Consider the following 27338-nt stretch of genomic DNA (forward strand, 5'->3'; position numbering starts at 1 on the left):
TTTTCATTTTGAATTTCCTTTCTGTCTGACCACAGTGCTTTCTGCTTACACCTCGGTCCATATCAGGAACGGTCCAGAGCAGGATAGGTTTCCTGAGAGAATTTGCTCCTACTCTGGACAGTTCCTGACATGGACAGAGGTGTCAGCAGAGAGCACTATAGTCAGAACTTCCTGTGGAGCATACAACAGCTGATAAGCACTGGAAGAATCAAGATTTAAATAGAATTCATTTATTAATCTGTTTAACTTTCTGACACCAGTTGATTTAAAAAAAATTGGTTTTCACTGGAGTACCCCTTTAAGCCACCATATGACTTTTATTGGGTCAGGGGCTGGAAAGGGATAATGATTGGACAAATTTCACAGGGTATAAAGTTTAAGGGGATTTCCCCATATAAATATGTATCGTATCCCATATTCAATGGATAGACATTAAAGGGGTAACCCAGCCCTAAGACATCTTATCCCCTATCCAAAGGATAGGGGAAAAGATGCCTGATCTTGGGGGTCCTGCTGGCGACCCCCACAATCTTTCAGCCTCAGAGTCTGATGAATCACGATCACGGGGCCGGAATATTGTGACATCATGGTTCCGCCCCCATGATATGTCATGCTCCGCCCCCTCAATGCAAGCCTATGGAAGGGGGCATGGCGGCTGTCTTGATACTCACATGGGGGCGGAGCCGTGACGTCACAATACTCCGGCCCCGTGATCGTGATTCATCAGAGCCGGAGCGATGTTCGCTCCGGAGGCTGATGATAGCAGGGTGCTTCATGAAAGATTGCGGGGGTCCTAAGCGGCGGGAACCCCGCGATCAGGCATCTTATCCCCTATTCTTTGGATAGGGGATAAGATGTCTTAGGGCCGGAGTACCACTTTAAATATTACATTGGTGGGGGCCCCACCACTCTTAAGTAGGCAACACTCATCCCCTTTTCTTCATCCCATCACCATCCTAGCTCTCACTTATCATAACTTTTTTTGGTATCTACCAGAAATTTGTACAGAGTGTAGTCAGTCAGTGTTCTCTTTATGTTAGAAAATGTTAGTAACAATAAGCTGGTTATAGGGCATTCTGCCTTTGGAACCACCAGCAATCAGTAATAATCTGTAGTTGAATCAAGACAACTGCTTGATTTCTCTGCAGCGCCACAACAGGTGAAATTAAGTATTACACAGTACCATATAAAAAACAGTAGTAATGCACAAAGGTATACTGTCCTTCAGAGGGACAGACAGAATTTAACCCCTTAACGACCACGGACGTAAATGTAAGTCCTGGTTTGGCAGTACTTCGCACACCAGGACGTACATTTACGTCCTGTGTATGACCGCGAGCATTGGAAAGGTGCTCGCGTCATACATGGCAGGCTGGGGACTTGCCGGCAATGGCCGACATCCGCGATCGCGCGGATGTCAGCCATTAACCCCTCAGATGCCGTGATCAGTACAGATCACAGCATCTGCAGCAGTGCGGTACTTTAAATGGATGATCTGATCGCCCGCAGCGCTGCCGCGGCGATCTGATCATCCAGCATGGCGGCTGGAGGTCCCAATCACCTGGCTCCAGCCGTCTCCCGGGGTCTTCTGCTGTGGTCTGAGATCGAGCAGACCAGAGCAGAAGATAATACTGATCAGTGCTATGTCCTATGCATAGCACTGAACAGTATTAGCAATCAAATAATTGCTATAGATAGTCCCCTATGGGGACATAAAAAGTGTTAAAAAAAAAAGTTGAAAAATGGGAAAAGAAAAAGTGAAAAATCCCCTTCCCCAATAAAAATAAAAATTGTCAGTTTTTCCCATTTTACCCCCAAAAAGCGTAAATTTTTTGTAATTAACAAATTTGGTATCACCGACTGCATAAATGTCCAAACTATCAAAATATAATGTTAATGATCCCGTACGGTGAATGGCGTAAACGTAAAAAATTTAAAAAGTCAAAAAATGCAGCTTTTTTGTCACATTTTAGAAAAAAAAATTATTAATAAAAAATGATCGAATAGTTTTTTAAATGCAAATGTGGTATCAATAAAAAGTACAGATGACGGTGCACAAAATGAGTCCTCATAAAGCCCTATATACGGAAAAATGAAAAAGTTATAGGTGGTCAAAATAGGGCGATTTTAGATTACTAATTTTGTACAAACAGTTTTAGATTTTTTTAAGCGGTACAAATATATAAAAGTATCTAGCCATGGGCATCATTTTAATCGTATTGACCCACAGAATAAAGAACACGTAATTTTTATCGTAAAGTGTACAGTGTAAAAACAAAACCCTTCAAAATGTGCAAAATTGTGGTTTTCATTAAAATTTCCTCCCTAAAAAATGTTTTTTGGGTGGTTCGCCGTACATCTTAGGGTAAAATTAGAGGTTTCATTACAAAGTACAATTGGTCATGCAAAAAACAAGCCCTTATATGGGTCTGTAGATGGAAATATAAAAGAGTTATGAATTTTCGAAGGTGAGGAGGAAAAAACGAAAACGCAAAAATAAAATTGGCCTGGTCCTTCAGGTTAAAATGGGCTTGGTCGTTAAGGATATATTGCTCATTGACCAATGATGACTTTTTCATTTACATTCAATATCTATTCTTACAAACAGAAACTGTTCAGATCTAATCTGTGCTGTAATATGAATAAAGGACAACTAACCGATAGAGTAACTCAGTGAGGTGTTGTGTGCACTATTCAGATTCCATATAACAAAAATTCCAATAGTCATATGAATAAAACATCAGCTCTTTAAATCCCTTAAGGACTGAGGGGTTTTCACTTTTTGCACTTTCGTTTTTTCCTCCTCACCTTTTAAAAATCATAACCCTTTCAATTTTTCACCTAAAAATCCATATGATGGCTTATTATCCATATGATGGCTTCATTTTTTGCGCCGCGATCTGACGTTTTTAGTGGTACAATTTTTGTATTGATTGGACTTTTTGATCGCTTTTTATTCATTTTTTCATGATATAAAAAGCGACCAAAAATACGTTATTTTGGACTTTGGAATTTTTTTGCGCGTACGCCATTGACCAAGCGGTTTAATTAATAATATATTTTTATAGTTCGGACATTTAGGCACGCGGCGATACCACATATGTTCATTTTTATTTTTATTTACACAGTTTTTTTTATGGGAAAAGGGGGGGTGATTTGAACTTTTATTAGGGAAGGGGTTAAATGACCTTTGTTAACTTTTTTTTTCCACTTTTTTTTTGCAGTGTTATAGCTCCCATAGGGGGATAGAACACTGCACACACTGATCTCCTATGCTGATCCCTGCAGAGCCATAGCTGTAGTTCAGGCTTGGAGCAATCAAACCCCGATCGGACACCGCGGACACAGGTAAGGAGACCTCCGCCTGCATCCCAGCTGATCGGAACATCACGATTTCCCGATCAGCCCGACTGAGCTGCCGGGAAGCATTTACTTTCACTTTCAGACGCGGAGGTCAACTTTGATCGCCGCGTCTGAAGGGTTAACAGCGTGCGGCACAATGATTGATGCCGCGCGCTGTTAGCCCAGGGTCCCGGCTATGATTAGCAGCCGGGATCGACCCGGTGTGATGCGGGGTCACGGCGTGACCCCGTTTTTAACACCGGGAGCGGGCTTAGGACGTACAGGTACGAACTAAGTACTTAAGGGGTTAAAAACCTATTATTTGTGTTGAATGATCAGAATGGACAATTGCTAAGTGACACCTCTACCTTATAACTCACTAACAATCTAAATAATCGTAAAACATAAAACTGGATAAAACTGAGTCAACACAGATCTGATCAGATACCTCTTAATAAATAAACAAATAAATAAATATAAATATATATCAATGTCTCATATGAGTTCACTCACGTGTTAGCAGATGTTACAGTAAGCGTGTTTCCAAGAAAGGCCAGTTTTCATGTGTAGCAGTTCTTGTGCCAGATTACATCCAACAATGATCAGTACCTTGTACCTGGCTACTGAGACCGTCACTTCCAATACACTAGATGTCATTCATAGATGGTATTATTAGTGTGTTCAATTGAGAAAATAATATTAATGTAAAATTGTTGACTTGCAGAATGAGCCATTCCATGACAAGCTTCTAGTTATTTGCTAAATAAGTTTCTGAGCTCTCTTCGCTTCTTCTTTTGTAGTATTGTTAAGTAAGGTCCTTATGTGGCCATATAAACATCTTTAAAATTCAGAAATTCTTCTCGGTGACAAGTTACCCACATTCCTACCTGATTTATTCTCTGATGGGAATGTACACACAATATGGAGATTCAGACTGACAAGATATCACAGGCAGAAAAGTCTGTATTGTCCCGTAGTGAGGAGCACAAAGGTTCTTCCACCTGTACCGACCACATTCTTTCAGAGACATGTCTTGCTCCTAGAGGGCTGTGGTATATGTCAGTGACTAGGGGATAAAAATTCACCTGTAGGGTATGAGGTCTTCAGAGGGGGAAGGGGTAAACCTCACCAACAAAGGAGGCCTTCAATAAAGCTTGGAAACAGCTTGGAACAAAACAAAACACAAAAAATATAATAGAAAATAATAAACAAACTAGAATTAAAAATGAAAACCCAAATAAACATAAAAATGGGTAAAAAATATGTAAAAATATATAATACTTGAGCTAAAAAAATTAAATAAAACCAAAAATCACATATGTAAAAATATATTAAAAAACTATACAACTCATGTGAAATAAAAATATATAAAAATAATTGCAATGTTAAAGTAAAATGAAATGAAAAAAAATTAATATAAAAGATATAAAAATTCATAAATAAAAAATGAAAGACATGACACAAAAAGGTGAAGATAAAAATAACAATTAAATGTAAAAAAAAAAAAAAAAACACCTTCCCTCTTTTTGAGTTACTCGCCTGTTGTTAGTGGAAATTTGTCTCTAGTCACAGCAAGAGAGGACACAGGAAATGATGATGAAGGCTCAGCATGTGCTATATGAGGGTAGGAGAGAACCTGGGCTATGTACCTGCAAGCTGTATATTTTCTCCAGCAGATACTCACTGTTTATTTTTGCAGCAACATTTCAATGCTTAGTGTAACCCCGACCTTGTTGTGCTGGCTTTTACATTTCCGCTCATAAAGCACCCTGAAAAGCCATTGCATCAGTGATCCATTCTCCCTAAATAAAAGTGAATGGAAAACAAATATTTGATTTTGTATGTGTGCCCACTGGCAAAAAGATGATCAATCTATAATTTTAAAGGAAAATTGTCAGCCTGATTACCCACTTAAAACCAAAACAGTGGGTTAAGAATGGGTGACCAGGAGTCCAAAGAGGGTCACTTACTAAATTCTGTCCACTTGTTCCAGAGATATGGGCTGCAGAATTTCCGCTGTTCAATTCAGTTCATTGTGCACAGGAGGTGGGGCCCCGCTGGCTGGTCACCCCTGCCTCTGTCCGTCAGTTCATAATGCCGCCCCTGCAATCTGCAATCTCTGCAATTGCATTATGTCATTAGGAAGTGGAGTTGAAGAAAATGAATATGCAAATTGCAGGGGCGGCATTATGAGCTGACGGACAGAGGCAGGGGTGGCCAGCTGGGGGAGCCCCGCCACCTGTGTGCAATGAACTGAATTGAGCAGCGGAACTTCTGCAGCCCATATCTCTGGAACAAGTGGACGGAAATTAGTAAGTGACCCCTCTTTGGACTTCTGGTCACACACTCTATAAATCAGTGTTTTTAGTTTAGTCTGGGTGATAAGGCTTACAGTTTTCCATTAATGGTAGGTTTATTTAACCACTTAGGGACCAAGAACTTACAGGTACGCCTTTGCTCCCTGGTACTTAAGGATCAAGGGCGTACCTGTACGCCCGTGAGAACATCGGTTCCCGCCGTGCGTCGGGCGGGGACTGGACCAAGATGACTGCTGATATCTATGAGCAGGCATCCCGTGCATATGCCCATGGGGGTCCTGAGACCCCCCCCCATGTTGAAGACGCAAATCGCCGGTGAATTCACACCGGCGATTTGCGGTGATTCCGGTCATACGGGTCAAGTGTGACCCGATGACCTGGAGATACATGGTGATCGGGGGTGTAGAATACACCCCCAATCACCTCCTGTATCTATGGGGAGGTGGGGATTTCGTCACCCCACCTGGAGCGCTGCTATTGGCCGGATTGTCCCACCGATATCAGCCAGCAGGGGAGGGGTTAATGTCCCCTTCTCGCAGCTCTGCTAGCCCACTGAGTTCAGTCACCAGGCAGAGCTGTGAAAAGGAGTCAGGGACCCTTTTTAACCTTTTTAAGGGGTTAAACAGTGAGAAACAGAATAGCAACAAAAATCCAGAAAAACACATTTAAAAAATGTTTGGAATTGATTTTCATTTTACTCCCAGGAGTCTTTTATACAGGTAACAAGCTGAGATTAGGAGCACTCTCTTAAAAGGATTGCTTGAAATCTCATCTTGTTACCTGTATAAGTGAGGTTGCCAATCCCAAATGAGTTCCGGCACCCTGGAGTCATAACTCCTAGGTCACTTTTGCACCAAAGCTGTTACCCTACTAGGACCTAAGGGACAGATCTGAGGGAACAGGTAGCTTTGAGGGCATCTGGTGCTCTTGCAGCCATTCCTGGTAGACCTGCCCACTCCGTGTGGTTCTCCATTCTGCCTGAATGGTCTTCCACACCGCCGACTAACACAACAGATACTACACTTGATTTTGTCCAAAAGGCTGAGAAGTGATAATAAATTATGAAAAAGTTAAAGTAAAGATGTAAAAGATATAATAATAAAGTTAAAATAAAAATTCTACAAATAATATGAAATACGCAATAAAATAAATAATACATAAAAAGTTCTACCATTAAAATGAAAAAAATAAATAAATAAATGCAAATAAAAAATAAAAAACACTAATTAATCTGCACAATATGTTTAATTAAGTCATATATGTATAATTGTTATACATGTATTTTCTAATATGTCAACTAATATGACTGCCGAGTTGTCATTCTACTTTCATTTAAAGGAGTACTCTGCCCCTAGACATCTTATCCCCTATCCATAGGGGATAAGAGGTCTAATCACGGGGGTCCCACCGCTGGGAACCCCAACGATCTCTTCTGCAGCACCCCGATTATCTGGTGCACAGAGCAAGCTTTGCTCCATGCCTGATGACTGGCGATGCATGGGCCAGAGGATTATGACATCATGGCCCCACCCCCTCGTGATGTCACGCCCTGCCCCCTCAATGCGAAGCTTGCTCCATGCACCAGATGATAGGGGTGCTGCAGGAGAGATCGCGGGGGCTTCCCAGCAGTGGGACCCCCTCGATCAGACATCTTATCCCCTATCCTGTGAATAGGGAATAAGATGTCAAGGGGCAGAGTACCCCTTTAAATGGGCACTGTCAGTTTAAAAAAACTTTTACCATGATGTAGGGACATACAAAATCAAAAATATTCGATCGGTCGGGTCTGAATGTACAGACTGCGGCCGATATCTAGAACTAGCTGGGAAAAGAGCACGCTAAAAGAGACAAACTTACAATGTAAGTCTATGGGATTGTCTTGGTCAACTACACTCCCCGCTTGTTCTACCAATTGGTCAAGGTCTGAACATTCAGACCCCTACTGATCAAAATTCTTCACATATCTCTAGGACACGTCAAAAGTTTCTTTTGAAGTGACAAGTACACTTGAAATGAGTTGTCTGGGACAAAAAAAATTAAAAAATCAACCTACAAACAGCACCACATCTATCCATAATAAAGTAGGAGTCCCGGCACTCAAATGAATCTTTCTTTTCTTCTTATTTATTGAATATTTGCAATATCACATAGAGTGAGACGCAGTACGCGTTACGGCATGAAAGCCTTTCTCAACTGCACAAAGCAAAAGCATCACATGACTAGTATATAACACATGGAGGCTAATTACAATTCATTAGTAACCATGACTACAAGCATAGACAAAACAAGAGAAAAAGGAGGATGCTATTACAGAGATACAAAAAGCAAAAAGCCCAAATACTTATATTTTTTCTTATGTTTTTTCATGTCCTCGCCTTGTAAAAAAATCCAATCACATTGGTCTCTAGAAATAAAATCAAAAAAAATCAGAAAAGTATATTATATTACCGACAAAAATGAGCAAACATAAAAAAACTTCAGAGTAATCTCGCCATTTCATATTCGCGATTCAACCCTCTCGGCTCAAGGGTCCCTAATTTGTGGATCCAGTGGGCCTCCCGTTTCAGGAGGAGCTTCTTCAAACTCCCCCTCTACGAGGAGGCACTATCTCCTCCAATACCTGATATTGTAATTATGCAATGTTATGACCCATTTTTTTAAAATGTGCAGGTATCGGGAACAATAGATTGTCACACCGTATAGTGGATTTATGTCTATTAATCCGGTCTCCTATACGTTGGGTAGTCTCTCAAACGTACAGGAGACCTCATGGACATTTAATCAAATACACCACATTTTTAGTCTTACAGGTGAAAAAGCCTTTTGAGTAGAAAATCTTACCACTATGCGGGTGTACAATCCTATCCCCCTTCAATACATTAGAACATTGGGCGCAATTCAGGCATGGATATGTCCCGTTTTTCCGGGAACCTAAAAACGTTTGTTTGCTTCTCTTACTGGATCCCAAATCTGCCCTAACTAGCCTATCACGTAAATTCAGGAGCCTTTTATTGCAAATCAAAGGGGCAGTCTGAAATTCTGAGATATCGGGGTATGCATTACTTAGAATCGACCAATTCTCTCGGATTATATTATCAATTAGGTTCATCTGGGGATGAAAAGTCCTGACAAATGGTATTCCATCACATTTTTTGGTTGTATCTCGGGGTCTATCCTGGGGGATGGCATTAATAATCCTCTCCTGATATCCCCTAGCTTTAAATTTCTCCACTAGCTCGATAGTACGTTTTTCTCTCAAAGAGGGGTCAGTAACAATTCTCTGTACCCTCTTCTTTTGGGAGAAAGGGATAGATTTTTTAATAGAGGCCGGATGGGCACTGTGAAAATAAAGCAAACTATTTTTATCCGTGGGTTTTTGATAAAGATCCGTGAGAAAACCACCCATGTCATTCTTAATCAAGAGAGTATCAAGGAAACTGACCTGTCTGTCATCTATAGTTATCGTAAATTTCAATTCATCCCAGATGTTGTTCAGATATTGAAAAAATTCCTCCAAGGACGAACGTGGCCCCTCCCAAATGCAAATGATGTCGTCAATGAATCGACGCCATATTTTGGCATGTCGTAAAAATAAATCATTATTATAAACAAATTGTTCTTCAAACCAAGACATATAAGCATTTGCATAGGGAGGGGGGGGGCACCTTTGCCCCCATCGCCGATCCTCTGCATTGAATATAAAAATTATCCTCAAATAGAAAATAATTTTCATATAGAACCACCTTCAATAAATCCAGAAAAAATTCCTTCTGTTTCTCCGTATATGAACTATTTTGTAATAACCATACAACTGCCTCTAAACCTTTCACATGTGTAATGCTTGTATACAAGCTAGTTGCATCAATCGTGGCCAATAATGTGGTTTCTGAGATATCAGTGATATTCCCAACAGAATTTAGGAAGTCCGTGGTATCTAACAGAAATGCTGGAGTTTGTTTCACAAACAGGGTTAAAGTTTTTTCCAAAACTATAGAAAGGGGGGATAACACCGAGTCCACCGACGCCACAATCGGCCTACCCGGTGGATCCCTCAAACTCTTATGCACCTTCGGAAGTACATATATCACCGGGGTAATGGGATCTTCCTTCTGTAAATATTTGTGCATTTTCGTATCTATAACCCCCTCCTCCAGATATCTATCTAGGAGTGTTTTAATTTCTTTCTGTATCCTAGTTAAGGGGTCCCTTTCCACCTGCATGTAAGTATCTCTGTCCGCTAGTTGCCTCAATATTTCATTCCTATACATCATAGTATCCATGACGACTATAGAACCGCCTTTATCAGCAGCTTTAATAGTTATCGAGCGATCAGCGGACAGAGATTTTACAGCAGACATTTCCATTTTAGTAAGATTTCCATATGTGCAGTAGTCCCCCCTTAACAATTTCCTCGTGACTTCACTAACCTGATTTTTCACAATTGTACAGTAGGTCTCAATCGGATGATAACACTTATGAGGCATATAAACACTTTTATTACGTAGATCATAATTATCAAGAGAAATAACCTCCGTATTCACAATTTTAGGCTGTTTCTGTATCGGGTTGATAGAAAAGTGCGTTTTAAGTCTAATGCGTCTGAACAAACGCTCCAAATCCAAGTCTAATTGAAAGGTATTCAGTCTCTCAATCGGGCTGAAGGATAATCCCTTTTGTAAGACCGAGGTCTCCAAAGGTGACAAAGTGCGTGAGGAGATATTAATAACTAAGGAGTCCATACCTGCGATCTCGTGACAATCGGTCCTGCCAGAGTGCCGATGATTTCTGCCGGCTTGGCGTCCTGGCGTCCTCGCCTTGGTCCGCGAAAAGGGGGACGCCCAGCTCTGCGAGCTCCCTGCTCGCTGCCGGAACTCAAGGAGGAATAGCCACCACGGGGGAATGCTCCACCCCGCCTGTAGAATCCGGGCTGCTCCCGCCATCGGTACACTCTATTGGCCAGATAGTCCTCCGTGTCACATAGGTATTTCTTCCTTTTACGCTGTTCCAGATCCTTGCGCAAAGTATTGATCTTCGAATCCAAATTCTCCTTGAATTTTGTGAAGTCCTCGCTTGGCAAAATGTCCTTAAGCTGCTGTTCAGAAGCCGCGATTTCCTCCTTCAGGTCCGTTATTGCTTTCTGTAAACGTTGTACCGTCAGAACAATTATATCTAAAGAGCACTTGTTCAGAATGCGTTCAAAGTATTTGCAAAAGGCTTCGTCCTCAGCAAACAGAGTCGGTCTCAGGTTAACCCTTAGGCCGCGAGGGATACGACTCGTTCTATGGTATTCAGCAAGAGTTACATTATGTAGCTCATATGCAACAAGGCAACGGCTCTCTTTCTCAAGTCCCCGGCGTTTCAATTCATCCACCGGGGTTTTCAGAAATTCTGCAGCAGTAGGTGTCAGAGAAATAATCCTATTAGCCTCTTCATCGCTGTAGGATAACATACTATAAATGCTTGGTGTGCACGGACCCAATAGAATATAGTCACATGACTAGTATATAACACATGGAGGCTAATTACAATTCATGTATTACAGCCTCCATGTGTTATATACTAGTCATGTGATGCTTTTGCTTTGTGCAGTTGAGAAAGGCTTTCATGCCGTAACGCGTACTGCGTCTCACTCTATGTGATATTGCAAATATTCAATAAATAAGAAGAAAAGAAAGATTCATTTGAGTGCCGGGACTTCTACTTTATTAAGTTTCTACATTTCCCTCGTGCACCTGTTTTTTGGTAGTGCCGACCACTCACCTTGGACTATATTCTATTGATTTGGGATCCAGTAAGAGAAGCAAACAAACTTTTTTAGGTTCCCGGAAAAACGGGACATATCCATGCCTGAATTGCGCCCAATGTTCTAATGTTTTGAAGGGGGATAGGATTGTACACCCGCATAGTGGTAAGATTTTCTACTCAAAAGGCTTTTTCACCTGTAAGACTAAAAATGTGGTGTATTTGATTAAAATGTCCATGCGGTCTCCTGTACGTTTGAGAGACTACCCAACGTATAGGAGACCGGATTAATAGACATAAATCCACTATACGGTGTGACAATCTATTGTTCCCGATACCTGCACATTTTAAAAAAAATGGGTCATAACATTGCACAATTACAATATCAGGTATTGGAGGAGATAGTGCCTCCTCGTAGAGGGGGGAGTTTGAAGAAGCTCCTCCTGAAACGGGAGGCCCACTGGATCCACAAATTAGGGACCCTCGAGCCGAGAGGGTTGAATCGCGAATATGAAATAGCGAGATTACTCTGAAGTTTTTTTATGTTTGCTCATTTTTGTCGGTAATATAATATACTTTTCTGATTTTTTTGATTTTATTTCTAGAGACCAATGTATTTGGGCTTTTTGCTTTTTGTATCTCTGTAATAGCATCCTCCTTTTTCTCTTGTTTTGTTTATGCTTGTAGTCATGGTTACTAATGAATTGTAATTAGCCTCCATGTGTTATATAATAGTCATGTGATGCTTTTGCTTTGTGCAGTTGAGAATGGCTTTCATGCCGTAATGCGTACTGCGTCTCACTCTATGTGATATTGCAAATATTCAATAAATAAGAAGAAAAGAAAGATTCATTTGAGTGCCGGGACTCCTACTTTATTAAGTTTATACATTTCCCTCGTGCACCTGTTTTTTGGTAGTGCCGACCACTCACCTTGGACCACATCTATCCATAGACTGATGTTGCAGCTCACCTCCATTCCCTTAAAGGGGTACTCCACCCCTAGATATCTTATCCCCTACCCAAAGAATAGGGGGTAAGATGTCTGATCGGGGGGTCCTGCTGTTGTGGACCCCCGCGATCTCCCTGCTGCACCCGGCATTCATTTAGAGCGTCAGGTTCAGCGCTGGAGGCTCAAGACGTCACGGCCACACCCAGCTCGTGATGTCACGGCTGCGCCTCCTCAAGGCAAGTCTATGGGAGGGGGCATGACGACCATCACTTGCATTGAGGGGGCATGGCCATGACGTCATGAGCAGGGCGTAGCCATGATGTCACGAGCCTCCACCCCACATCGCCAGTCATCCGGCACGGAGCAAAGTTCGCTCCATGCACCGGATGTCTGGGGTGCCGCAGCTGAGATCCCCAGCGGCGGGACCCCCGTGATCATACATCTTATCCCCTATCCTTGGCTATATTCACTGTAATGGAACTGAGCTGCAATACTTTTTTTTTATTCATATTGTGATGCATCACTACTGCAATAATGCTGCAAAAATGGGCAGATTTCCTGTTGAGAACTCTATGAAAACTGAATGCTAGTTCTGGAATAGCAGAATATTTGTTGTCACCCAGCTTTTTTTAAGCAACAGATGGTTCTGTGAAATTATAGAAAACTCTTCTCTATTAATCCTATATAGACATAATGTATAGACTAAATGTAAAATGATTAGACTGTAACCCTTCAGTAATACTCTGCTATCCCTTTACATGCTCTGCCTCATTGTATGTGACCGCCAAGTTCTGTGCACTCTCCAGTAGAGATGAGCGAACTTACAGTAAATTTGATTTGTCACAAACTTCTCGGCTCGGCAGTTGATGACTTTTCCTGCATAAATTAGTTCCGCTTTCAGGTGCTCCCATGGGCTGGAAAAGGTGGATACAGTCCTAGGAGACTCTTTCCTAGGAATGTATCCACCTTTTCCAGCCCACCGGAGCACTGGAAAGCTGAACTAATTTATGCAGGAAAAGTCAGCAACCGCCGAGCTGAGAAGTTCGTGACGAATCGAATTTACTGTAAGTTCGCTCATCTCTGCTCTCCAGGTGTCCGGTCTTGGTGATAAAGTCCTCATATTTTGGATGCCTCACCTTGTCCCCTTATTGGTCACTAATTGTTCAAGGTTATAACAACAAAACCTGTTTGATGACCATTGCTAAGATGTGTCTGGACCTGCTCCGTGCAGAACTCAAGGCCAGAACGCCCAAGGAGGGTGCAAGGGTGATAAGATCATCCTCACACCTAGCCCAGGAATTCTGGGAAACAAGTGATATAGACAAACTCGGTGCAATAGCCTGGTTATCAAACAGAACAGGGGCATAATGAACTTCACACCTATTCCATGATCATGCGTTACAATGTATCAGCGGCAATGCTTCTCATAAGAAAGATTTCACTGTAGGTATGGGAGAATTTAAGATACAATCAAGGAGCCCTATGGAAGCTGTTTACATTAAGTAGAAGATAATTTTAACCCCCCATAGGGATTTTTCATTTTTGCACTTTTGTTTTGCATTTAGACGCCATAGTTAACTTTGATCACAGTATCTAAAGGGTTAATGTTAGACATCAGCCCGAATTACGAAGTTTGCTATTAGCGTGCCCTTTAAACAGGCGTACATTACCACCCTGAGTCCTTCAAGGGTTAAATCAAGACAAAAGATTTTTTTTTATCCTCTTCAGGACGGGCCTTTTTTTGTCCTTAAATCATAACTCAGATGTTGGGCCGGCAGCAGGATATCCGTTTAAATATCCCAGCAACTTCATAGCCCGAGACATGCCCAGGACAAAAGCAATCAGAATAGGGATTTGCCAGAAGTCCCAGAGAGTTGCATGAGACTTCTGGCAAATCCATATCCTGATTGGTTTATCAGCAGGCAAGTCTTGAGATATGAAGTTGCTGTGAAATTTTAACAAGTATTCTGCCATTGGAGCAAGTTCGGAGTTATGCTGAGGCCCATCTTTTAAACCTTTTAAACCTTTATGTCGTAATTACTTTAAGATTTTTTACCTTTAAAGGGGTATTCCAGGAATTTTTTTTATTAGACTAAGCTTCAGGGGCTGTACAGTTAGTGTAGTTCATAATATAGTGTCTGTACCTGTGTGTGACGTTGGTCTCACAATTCTTCTGTGATATTCGCCCAAATATTTATTTTTAACACCATACAAAATTGCTCAGGTCTCGGCTTTTCCCAGGTTGCAGTGCATCGAGACGTGACATCACTAGTCAGGTAATGACAGGAATGCTGTCTGCTTCAATGGGTGGAGCAACTGCTGGGTGGGAGAGAGATAATTTAGTAACAGCTGGAGGCACATTGGTTAGAAAACACTGGTCTTTTGAATGGAATGCAACTCATTTGTGTTTCAATGTTGGCATCATTTTGTAAAGGGCACCATCACATATATGTGGTGATCTGGCTCAGTCTCTCTCCAGTGCTGTAGAAATGTGAGGGAGGGAAACTTATTATTGAACAGTTCAGAATTTTCCAGCGTTTAACAGCAATTTTCAAAATTTTCAAGAAAATTTCAAATTTTTTTTTTTTTAGGGACCGGTTCAGTTCAGTAATTGCTCCCCTTAAAGTAGTCAAAATGATATTTAGGAAACATATTAACCCTTGTGTTTCACAGAAATTAAAGCAAAGTAAAGGCAGAAAATTTTTTTTTTTCAAACATTAAAATTTAATCTTTTTGTTTCTTTAGCACAGATGTGGTAGACAAATAAATGCAACTTATTAATAACTCCCCAAATTCTGCGGTTTTTAGAAATATATCACATGTGGACCTTGTGCGCTACTTGACCATAGGCCTTAGACATAAAGGATCCCCTAGTGGATTTTGGGGCCTCCTTTTATTCAGGATGTTTTTGCAGGCATTATATCAAATTGCAGAGGTCTTGGGGAGCTAAAACACATTTACATGTAAACTTTATTCTACAGGCCGCTACGATTAAGGCCATACCTAATTTGAATACCTTTCTATATAGCTTATTACTAGAAATAAGCCAAGACTGTAGAACACATGTTAATTTGGTGCCATTTCAGCTTAGCACAAGAAAGTATGAACACTGGTTTCTACCTGGGTTTAACAAAAAAAAAAAAAACTCGGTCTGTTGTGCAATGTGAAAAACATCTGACAAATCGACAGAAAGCAGCATAAAAATACAAAGCTGCAAATCTACAGATTTTGTTTCAGATTTCTCTTTTGTAGGGCACTTAAAGGAGACATCCGACCAACATCATCCTCACCTCATCGGCAGATTACCTGAGAGTGTCTAGTTAGTCAGGGTCTGACCGATAAGACCTCCAACAATGACAACATTGGAGAGCTAACTCACAGCGGTCGTAAATAAGCACTGCCTTGTCTATTGTCCTGATAGCTCCTCTCCTTGATGGTTTCTTTTATCCGTTACTTATTCTTATAGGTCCGGATGGCTGTCGCTGGGGCTCCCTGGGCCTTCTTCTTTTTCCCTGCCACTTCGAGTTCTCTGTGTCGGCCTGAGCAGGGCTGCCATCAGAAATTTTGGGGCCCCTTACACAGTTTGTAGTCTGCCCCCCCCCTTCCCTCACTGTGGCACAAGCTGGATTTTATCTCAGTATCGGGCTTAGAAACATAAAATTATATCGCCACTCCATATTAATTCTGCAGTGACTAAATAATACCACCATAATGTAAGGAAATAAAAGCCACTATACACAGACCAATATCACTAATAACACCACAATACAAGGGACATATAATTCCGCCACACCAAGATCACTAGCATTACCACTGACTAACACTGCTATATTGTTATTGAATAAAAAACACTATACAAAAGATCAATAACCCCTATATAGAGGTAGATTTGAGCTGTACACAGGGGCTGCAGACCATATAAGTCATTATAGTTACATACTCACAGGGGCGTCTCTGATCGGAGTCGTTCACTTTTCTCTTTATTCTCCATCTGTCCTGGGTCATCATGAAGATTTCTCCTGATCACAATTCGTCTTCACAGAATCTGCCAGACAAACATTTTAGGCTCCTCGCTACAGCAAAATCCTCAACTCTATACAAACCCCCTATATGTATTACACAGCCCCATATAGTAGTCTCTTCTGTGCCCCTGTATAGTATTAGGCCCCAACACTGTCCTCATACATTATAATGCCCCCTTACATTCCCCCCACACATTATAATGCCCCCTGACATGGCCCCACACATTATAATGCCCCCTGACATGGCCCCACACATAATCATGCCCCCTGACATGGCCCTCTCATAATAATGCCCCCTGTCATGGCCTCACACATAATAATGCCCCTGACATGGCCCCTCACATAAAAATGCCCCCTGGCATGGCGTCACACATAATAATGCCCCCTGACATGGCCCCTTCACATAATAAAGCCCCCTGACATGGCCCCTCGCATAATAATATCCCATGACATGGCCCCTTCACATAATAATGCCCCCTGACATGGCCCCTTCACATAATAATACCCCTGACATGGCCCCTTCACATAATAATGCCCCCTGACATGGCCCCTCACATAATAATGCCCCCTGACATGGCCCCTCACATAATAATGCCCCCTGACATGGCCCCTCACATAATAATGCCCCCTGACATGGCCCCTTCACATAATAATACCCCCTGACATGGCCCCTTCACATAATAATGCCTCCTGACATGGCCCCTTCACACAGTTCCATGGAAAAACAAAAAACACCTCTCACCTCTGCCTCGTTCCCCCGCTGCTCCTGCAGCTCCACTTCTCTCTCAGCTTCCTGTGCGGACAGCCTCTGCAGAGCTGCTGCCGCACAGGAAGCCCGGGCTGGAGTGACAGGACGGAGCCGGTGGCTCCTTCCTGTCACGTCAACCGCCACAACTGAGTGCACACTCAATACTGGCGCACTCAGTGTTGGCTGTGGTTGCTCAGGGAATCGGGACAGGTGTACCGAATCCGTGGGCGCTCCCTCCCCCTTCACCTGCTGGCTCAGTCGCAGGGGATGCGATGGGGCCCGCAGGTGAACGGTTCGGTTATGCACGTGCAGGGACCGTGCCAGCATCGGTCCCAGCATGTAGCAGCCTGAGGGCCCCGGGCCTCCCTGGGTGCCTGGGCCCCTTACTGGGGTACCGGCTGTACCCCCCTGATGGCGGCTCTGGGCCTGAGTGAGTACCCTGTCTCATTTGCTCCTTTACACCTACCTGCCCTCTCATGGCCAAGGTTGTCTCCTTGAACATAAAGGGCCTAAATTCTCCGACTGAGCGGCATTTTCTGCAGAGCGAATTGGTAGCTCTGAAGGCTGATGTTGTTTATCTACAGGTGACACACTTTGACAGGACGGGCTCCTTTCACTTCCTACATGACCTCTACCCTAAGGTTTACTTGGCTTCTGCAGATAGGAAAGTAGCGGGGTGGCTATCTTAATTTCTAGGTCCTGTCCTATCCAAGTCTCTTCTTCCTATGCTGACTCACTATGTAGGTTTGTTATTGTTTCTGGGACTCTGGGGGGGTAAACAACTCCTCCTTTGCAATGTCTATGCTCCTAATACCTCGCAGATCCTTTTTTTTGCGGCAGGTCTTGTCTCGCCTGTGTAACTTCTCCCCCTCTGCTTGGCTTTTGGGGGGGTGATTTTTTTCTCTTCTGTTGATCGACTCTTGATGGTGGGCACGTCGCCTTCTCCGTCCCAGTTGCGCCTCTTGACACTTTTTCGACTGGCGGATCAACCACTCCTCAGATTGCTCTTTTACCTTTTATTCTCACCCCCACAAACTCCACACTCAAATTTACTATTTTTTTTTGGTAACATTTCTATGGTCCGCATGTTCTCTTCTGCTTCTCTTGAACCTATCTCTTGGTCCGATCATAGCCCTGTCTTGGTAACCTTCTCCCCCTTTACCTCCTCCACGAGCCGCTGTCATTGGCGTCTGACTGTTTGCTCAAAACTTTCTCTTCCTGGGACTCGATTCAGGCGAGCATAAATACCTACTTTGCTGAAAATGAGGGCTCTGTGTCCTTACCAGCAGTCCTGTGCGAAGCCCACAAGGAGGTTTCCTTGGCCACTGCATTGCCTTAGGCTCACTCCCATGAACTTAGGGCACTGATATCACACTTAGAAATTCTCCTCCTGTCCTCACCTTCCCTCTTGGGGCTGAGGCGTCTGGTTGTGGCTCATTCCCAATTAAGCGACTAGGCCTTCTACAAGGTGGAGTGCCAACTGCTTTATGCTACGAGAAGGGCAATAAGGCTCATACTATGCTGGTATGGCGCCTTCGGGATCATGCTGCTGCTCAGGCCCCCTCTGCTCGGAAAGACTCTTCCAATACCCTTCAGCACCATCCTGACTCTATCTCTAAACTCTTCTTTGACTACTATTCTAAGCTCTAATCCCTCCCCTCTCAACTCCCCTCGGACCCTGGAGAGCATTCTGCCAGGCTTGACTGATTTCATACTAGATGTAGCCTCCCGACTCTCTCGGTGGCTGACAGAAAGGTATTGAACGCTCCAATCACTCTTGAAGAGCTCTCTGAAGTTCTTAAGTCTCTCCCTGCGGGACGCTCTCCAGGCCCTGATGGTTTCACTTACTTGTATTACAAGACTTACTCCACTGTCCTCCTACTTCGGCAGGTCCCTCTATTTAACTCATTCTAGCAAGATAGAAACCTTGGAAGCCCACTCCTAGATCAACTGCCACTGAGGAAGAGTGATAGTAGTGTCGAGAGCCTCCTCCCATCGCCTCATATATCTATGAGGGGGGGGGGGGGGGGGGCATCCGGGGGAGACAACTAAAAGGAATATATACTGTTTTTCTGTTACTATTGTAAAACTCTAATAAAAATCTAAATTTAAAAAAAATGCACTGCCATTCCATTTTACAGTATAGCAAAGTGCTGTAGGCTGTCAGCCTCAAAGAAAAGAGTGCACCAGCCCAACTGCTGCTCCTTCCTTAGGACTCCCATGTTCATGATCGAAGGGTCAACAGAGTCAACATCCTTGCACTAAATAGGTGGTTAGTGTTGTTGGTGGGAAAACCCCTTTAAGCGAATAAGAGTTTACCCATATGATCACTGCAGCATGATTGTTGTGCACACTGGTCCACACTGATCTTCTCCACTGTGCCCATATTGTCATCTGTTAATATAACATCAACAACATGGAGCAGATCCATGGATAGGATTAAACAAGTAAGTGATAAAGGAATACATTAAATGTCAAGCATAGCTCTATATACTTTATGCCCAACCTTGGGTTTTGCCCACTGACGGCTTCTTATGGGGTATTGCAAGTATGGGAAATACAAGTACTGATCTTTCTATGTGTACTGAAACTGAGGGTTTTATATTAAAAAGTACCGGTCACCAAACTAACCTTTTAATATATTGTTCCTTATGTAATTATAAGACACTTTGCTATTTACTTGCTGTTAAAATTCTCAACCTTTATATGTTTTAAATGTGATTAAAAAAACTGCCACTAGGTGGCTCTGTTCTGTTCCCTGCCGCAAATCAAATAGTTAGTTGGTCTCCTCTCGGCCTGGCAGGAAGTGCGTGCGGGGCATGGCGAGGTACAGCTCTCACTGGCTTTAGTGTTGCGGCTGCTGCAGAACACTTTCTCATGCTGGGAGCTCACACAATGTGAGAAAGGGGAAAGGTATGATACAGAGATTTTTAAAGTTAAAAAAAAAAAATTTAAGAGCAGGAGGGGTGTTAGGAGTCCCGGTACCGTATTACATACGTTACCTTGTGGTGAGGTCCCCAAAGTCAGAGTCCCTAGGAACAGTGGGGGTCCTCTTCCTTAGTTAACCCCTCGTCACCCCTCAGTTAGTTATAAATTAATGTAAACATAAATGCAAAGATGTATATTTAATGTTCTTACCTTGTTTGCGTCGCAGGACCTGTGGGTCATGTGACCGGGTTGCAGAACTCTATGGTTTTTGCTAAAGGACCTTTGGTGGTTGTGGACATGTGATCACCCACAATCCATTGTAACGGTGAGTGACAGCTGATTGGACCAATCCAAAACGGCCAGCCCCTGCCCATATAAGGGAGCTGCGCCATCTTGATCGCTCTCTTGGGTTGCTGATTCTGGACGAGGTAGGACCTCCGCAGCTTACAAGACAATTACTAGGCCTAAGCCTTGCGTCCAAAGCCTGCGCTAGAGACAGATAATTCATACAATTCCACGCTATCTCCGCAAGATCTCCGGACCTAATCAAACCCCTAAATCCGGCGGATCTATGCAAATACAAACTTCTAAAGCTAAAGAAAATTTTCCGGTCCTAAGCATCTGTCAATCACTGCTATGCTGTTTAAATAGACTCTGTTATCTGGACTGTTACCGTTTTTGCAAATACAGAAAATCTTCAGTAAAGATTCCGCAAGTTTTAAGTTCAGCACTGCTGTGGACAATCTATTTATTTCACACTCACCTATCACTCTTGGGAAGGGTGGCGATAGGCCCAGCATCACTACAGAGTTTTAACCCGACACCCTGGCATCACGAGTGACAAGGTTTAACAGCGCCCTGTATAATACTGAACAGCAACACCCCAACTACCCTACACCCCCCACAAGGCTTTATTCCCCAAGTTAACCACAGGAGTAGTTAGGGAATATACTCTGAGTTATTTTAGAAAATATGGTTTGAAGATAGGCATTCTTTAGTATTTGAGCTCCACAAACTATACGCATCCAGAAATCTCTTCTGTGCAGATTGTGTTATGATTCTTTACAGGAGTACATCAACATTGCTTTTAATAGATGTATCTGCACCACTAGGTTTTGATTGAATTACATGAGAAAAATCTGCAATGAATCAGTGATCAACACAAATTGATATACTATGTAACCCTTAGAGAAATAGCATTCGGCCCAGCGGCAGTATATCTTAAGTCCATGGTACTAAGGGTTAACCCCTTAATGTCAGTTGACGTAAATGTACGTCATGGTGCCGTGGTACTTAATGCACCATGACGTACATTTACACTCTGCCATGACCGTGAGCATCGGGTCCAGTGCTCGCGTCATGCCCGGCAGGTCCTGCCTACTATCAGCAGCCAGGGACTCGCTGGTAATGGTGGACATCCGCGATCTGGTGGATGTCCGCCATTAACCCCTCAGATGCCGTGATCAATACAGATCACGGCATCTGCGGCAGTGCAGTACTTTGAATGGATGATCGGATCATCCACAATGCTGCTGTGGGGATCCGATCATCCAGCATGGCATCCGGAGGTCCCCTCAACTGCCTCCGGCCGTCTGAGATCGAGCAGACCAGAACAGAAGATAGCTGATAACACTGATCAGTTCTATGCCCTATGCATAGCACTGAACCATTAAAGGGTTACTCCGGTGCTTAGACATCTTATCCCCTATCCAAAGCATAGGGGATAAGATGCCTGATCGTAGGAGTCCCGCCGCTGGGGACCCCTGTGATCTTGCACGCGGCACCCCGTTTGTAATCAGTCCCCGAAGCGTGTTCGCTCCGGGTCTGATTACTGTAGATCACGGGGCCGGCGGCGTGTGACGTCATGTCTCTGCCCCTGTGTGACCTCACGCTCCTCCCCTCAATGCAAGTCTATGGGAGGGGGCGTGACAGCTATCACGCCCCCTCCCGTAGGCTTGCATTGAGGGGCGGAGCGTGATGTCAGACGGGGGTGGAGGCATGACGTCACGGCCCTGTGCTCGCCGGTAATGAGATCCGGAGTGAACACGCTTCGGGGACTGATTACAAACGGGGTGCTGTGTGCAAGATCACGGGGGCCCCCAGCAGCAGGACTCCCGCGATCAGGCATCTTATCCCCTATCCTTTGGATAGGGGATAAGATGTCCAAGCACCGGAGTACCCCTTTAAAGTGTAAAAAATAAATAAATGTGAAAAATGACCTCCCCCAATAAAAATGTGAATCATCCGTTTTTCCCATTTTACCCCCAAAAAAGCGTAATTTTTTTTTAATAAACATATTTGGCATCGCCGCGTGCATTAATCTGAACTATCAAAATATATTGTTAATTATCCAGTACAGTGAACGGCGTAAATGTAAAAAAATTTAAAAGTCCAAAACTGCAGCTTTTGTGTCATATTTTATTCCAAAAAATATTAATAAAAAAATTATAATATGTAAAACCTAAGCAAAAGTGGTAGCAGGCAAAAAATTAGCCCTCATACTGCCCCATATACGGAAAAATGAGAAAGTTATAGGTAGTCAAAATGGGGCAATTTCAAACATACTAATTTTGTTGAAATAGTTTGAGATTTTTTTTAAGTGGTTCAATTATAGAAAGGCATATAACATGGGTATCATTTTTCACATTGACCCACAGAATAAACAAAACGTCATTTTTACTGTAAATGGAACAACGTGAAAACAAAAATTTTCCAAATTTGCTAAACTGCGCTTTTCTTTTCAATTTTCCCACATAAATAATATTTGTTTGGTTGCGCCGTACATTTTATGGTACAATAAGTAATGTCATTACAAAGTACAATTGGTGAAACAAAAAACAAGCCCTCATAAGGGTCTGTGGATGGAAATATAAAGGAGCTATGATTTTCACAAGGCGAGGAGAAAAAATAAAAAATGCAAAAATAAAATTGGCCTGGTCCTTAACCCCTTAAGGACCAGGCCATTTTACACCTTAGGACCAGAGCGTTTTTTGCACATCTGACCACTGTCACTTTAAACATTAATAACTCTGGAATGCTTTTAGTTATCATTCTGATTCCGAGAATGTTTTTTCGGGACATATTCTACTTTAACATAGTGGTAAAATTTTGTGGTAACTTGCATCCTTTTCTTGATGAAAAATTTGAAAATTTAGCATTTTTCTAACTTTGAAGCTCTCTGCTTGTAAGGAAAATGGATATTCCAAATAAAAAATTTTTTTGATTCACATACACAATATGTCTACTTTATGTTTGCATCATAAAATTGACGTGTTTTTACTTTTGGAAGACATCAGAGGGCTTCACAGTTCAGCAGCAATTTTCAAATTTTTCACAAAATTTTCAAACTCACTATTTTTAAGGGACCAGTTGAGGTTTGAAGTGGATTTGAAGGGTCTTCATCTTAGAAATTCCCCGCAAATGACCCAATTATAAAAACTGCACCCCCCAAAGTATTCAAAATGACATTCAGTCAGCGTTTTAACCCTTTAGGTGTTTCACAGGAATAGCAGCAAAGTGAAGGAGAAAATTCACAATCTTCATTTTTTACACTCGCATGTTCTTGTAGACCCAATTTTTTTATTTTTACAAGGGATAAAAGGAGAAAATTTATACTTATGTTTGTAGCCCAATTTCTCTCAAGTAAGCACATACCTCATATGTCTATGTAAATTGTTCGGCGGCTGCACTAGGGGGCTCAGAAGCGAAGGAGCGACAAGGGGATTTTGGAGAGTACGTTTTTCTGAAATGGTTTTTGGGGGGCATGTTGCATTTAGGAAGCCTCTATGGTGCCAGAACAGCAAAAAAAAAAAAAAAACACCACATGCCATAAAATTTTGGAAACTAGACCCCTTGAGGAACGTAACAGGGAATTAAGTGAGCCTTAATACCCCACAGGTGTTTCAAGACTTTTGCATATGTAAAACATTTTTTTTTGTTTTCACTAAAATGTGTGTTTCCCCCCAAATTTCAAATTTTTGCAAGGGTTAATAGCAGAAAGGACCCCCAAAAATTTGTAACCCCATCTCTTCTGAGTATGGAAATACCCCATAAGTTGACCTGAAGTGCACTACGGGCGAACTACAATGCTCAAAAGAGAAGGAGCGCAATGGAGCTTTTGGGAAAAAAATAGTTTGGAATGGAAGTCAGGGGCCATGTGCGTTTACAAAGCCCCCCGTGGTGCCAAAACAGTGGACCCCCCCACATGTGACCCCATTTTGGAAACTACACCCCTCACAGAATTTAATAAGGGGTGCAGTGAGTATTTACACCCCACTGACGTTTAACAGATCTTTGGAACAGTGGGCTGTGCAAATGAAAAATAAATGTTTTCATTTTCACAGACCACTGTTCCAAAAATCTGTCAGACACCTGTGGGGCGTAAATGCTCACTGTACCCCTTATTACATTACATGAGGGGTGAAGTTTCCAAAATGGGATCACATGTGGGTATTTATTTTTTTGCGTTTATGTCAGAACCGCTGTAAAATCGGCCACCCCTGTGCAAATCACCAATTTAGGCCTCAAATGTACATGGTGCACTCTCACTCCTGAGCCTTGTTGTGCGCCCGCAGAGCATTTTACGCCTACATATAGGGTATTTCTGTACTCAGGAGAAATTGCGTTACAAATTTTGGGGGTCTTTTTTTCCTTTTAATGCTTGTGAAAATAAAAAGTATAGGGCAACACCCCTTTTCATAAGGGGTAAAAGGAGAAAAAGCCCCCCAAAATTTGTAGTGCAATTTCTCCCGAGTACGGAAATACCCCATATGTGGCCCTAAACTGTTTCCTTAAAATACGACAGGGCTCCGAAGTGAGAGAGCTCCATGTGCATTTGAGGACTAAATTAGGAATCGCATAGGGTGGACATAGGGGTATTCTACACCAGTGATTCCCAAACAGGGTGCCTCCAGCTGTTGCTAAATTCCCAGCATGCCTGGACAGTCAGTGGCTGTCCGGAAATGCTGGGAGTTGTTGTTTTGCAACAGCTGGAGGCTCCGTTTTGGAAACACTGCCATACAATACGGTTTTCATTTTTATTGGGGGGGGGGGGGGGACAGTGTAAGGGGTGTATATGTAGTGTTTTACTCTTTGTTATGTGTTAGTGTAGTGTTTTTAGGGTACATTCGCACTGGCGTGTTACCGTGAGTTTCCTGTTAGGAGTTTGAGCTGCGGTGAAAAATTTGGAGGAAACTTGAAGCAGGAAACTTACTGTAAAACTGCCTGTGTGAATGTACCCTGTACGTTCACATGGGGGGGGGGGGGGGGGAGCAAACCTCCAGCTGTTTCAAAACTACAACTCCCAGCATGTACTGACAGACCGTGCATGCTGGGAGTTGTACTTTTGCAACAGCTGGAGACACACTGGTTGGAAAACCTTCAGTTAGGTTCTGTTACCTAACTCAGTATTTTCCAACCAGTCTGCCTCCAGCTGTTGCAAAACTACAACTCCCAGCATGTACTGATCGCCGAAGGGCATGCTGGGAGATGTAGCTTTGCAATAGCTGGAGGTACGCAACTACAACTCCCAGCATGCCAAGACAGCTGATTGCTGTTTGGACATGCTGGGATTTGCAGTTTTGCAACATCTGGAGGGCTACAGTTTTAGAGAACACTGCAAAGTGATCTCCAAACTGTGGTCCTCCAGCTGTTGCAAAACTACAATTCCCAGCATGCCCAGACAGCAAACAGTTGTTTGGGCATGCTAGGAGTTGTAGTTTTGCAAGATCTGGAGGGCTACAGTTTAGGGACCACTATATAGTGGTCTAAAACTGTAGCCCTCCAGCTGTTGCAAAACGACATATTCCAGCATGCCCAAACAGCTGTCTGGGCCTGCTGAGAGTTGTAGTTTTGCAACATCTGGAGGGCTACAGTTAGAGACCACTGTATAATGGTCTCAAACTGTACCCTGCAGATGTTGCTAGGCAACTCACCAGCTTCCGTCGGATCCAGCCGCACGTCATCGCCGCCCGCCGATCTGAGTCGCCCGCAGCCTCCATCGCCCGCCCGGATCAGTAAGTGGATCTTCGACGCCGGTCCCCGTCGTTTCCCCGTCCTGCCCCACCTATTGTGGGTGGGCAGGACGGGGAAAACGAAAGTTAACCCCCCGCCCCTGATCTACTATTGGTGGTTGCGTCTAGACCACCAATAGCAGGGATAGGAGGGGTGGCACCCCTGCCACCTCACTCCTATCGCTTCAGGGGGATCCTGGGTGTCTTAGATCCCCGCGATCCCCCTTACATTCCGGGTCACTATAGACCCGTAATGACCCGGAATCGCGCAAATCGCAAGTGTGAATTCACTTGCGATTTGCCGCGATTGCCGACATGGGGGGGTCTGATGACCCCCCTGGGCATTTGCACGGGATGCCTGCTGAATGATTTCAGCAGGCATCCCAGTCCGATCCCCACCCGGCGCACGGCGGGGACCAGAACTGCCCATGACGTAACTGTACGTCCTTAGTCCTTAAGACCCAGGGTGTCGGGACCTAACGTTACGTCATGGGTCCTGTAGGGAATAAAGGGGTATTCTAGGAAAAAACTTTTTTTTGGCTCCAGAAAGTTCAACAGATTTGTAAATTACTTCTATTAAAAAATCGTAATTCTTTCAATAATTATCAGCTGCTAAAGTTGAGTTGTTGTTTTCTGTCTGGCAACAGTGCTCTCTGCTGACATCTCTGCTTGTCTCGGGAACTGCACAGAGTAGAAGAGGTTTACTATGGGGATTTGCCTCTAAACTGGGCGGTTCCCGTGACACGTGTCATCAGAGAGCACTTAGACAGAAAAGAGCAACTCAATTTCAGCAGCTCATAAGTACTGAAAGGATTAAGATTTTTCAATAGAAGTAATTTCAAATCTGTTTAACTTTCTGGAGCCAGTTGATATATAAAAACAAGTTTTTTCCTGGATACCCCCTTTAAGGCCAAAATGGACCTGGTCCTTAAAGGGTAGCTCCCACCATCCTCTTTTTTTTTTTCTGTCCCTGCCTATTCCCCATCTATCCCTAACCCCTTCCCTGCCTTTAATTTTTTTTATTTATTATCTTAAAAATGGTATTTTGTCTGCCTGGTAGTGTGCTCACTACCAGGCAGACTTCCCCAGCAGGCACCACTTCACTGATGCCTGCTGGGGGCTGACTTCCGCCCTTAGTTCTCCTGACAGGGTGCCTCCAGCTGTTTCACCACTACAACTCCCAGCATGCCCTGACATCTATTTGCTGTCAGGGCATGCTGGGAGTTGTAATGGTGAAACAGCTGGAGGCACCCTGTGTTGGAAGACACCCAGCCCC

At 43.2% G+C, this 27338-nt stretch overlaps 1 long non-coding RNA gene across 3 annotated transcripts in view; it reads right to left on the reverse strand.

Annotated features, from left to right (window-relative positions):
- The window catches only part of LOC130296236 (uncharacterized), a 122912-nt gene that overhangs the window by 89407 nt on the left and 6167 nt on the right, over positions 1–27338 (reverse strand). For 2 of the 3 annotated variants that reach the window (XR_008849164.1, XR_008849163.1), the window contains exons 2-3: positions 14498–14669; positions 5027–5144 (exon numbers count right to left, since the gene is read on the reverse strand). This is a non-coding gene — a long non-coding RNA (uncharacterized LOC130296236). The remainder of the gene's footprint in view (positions 1–5026; positions 5145–14497; positions 14670–27338) is intronic. The other variant, XR_008849165.1, reaches the window with a different exon arrangement.

This window comes from Hyla sarda, chromosome 12 (genome assembly GCF_029499605.1).
Source record: "Hyla sarda isolate aHylSar1 chromosome 12, aHylSar1.hap1, whole genome shotgun sequence".
In the NCBI taxonomy this organism is placed as follows: Eukaryota; Metazoa; Chordata; class Amphibia; order Anura; family Hylidae; genus Hyla; species Hyla sarda.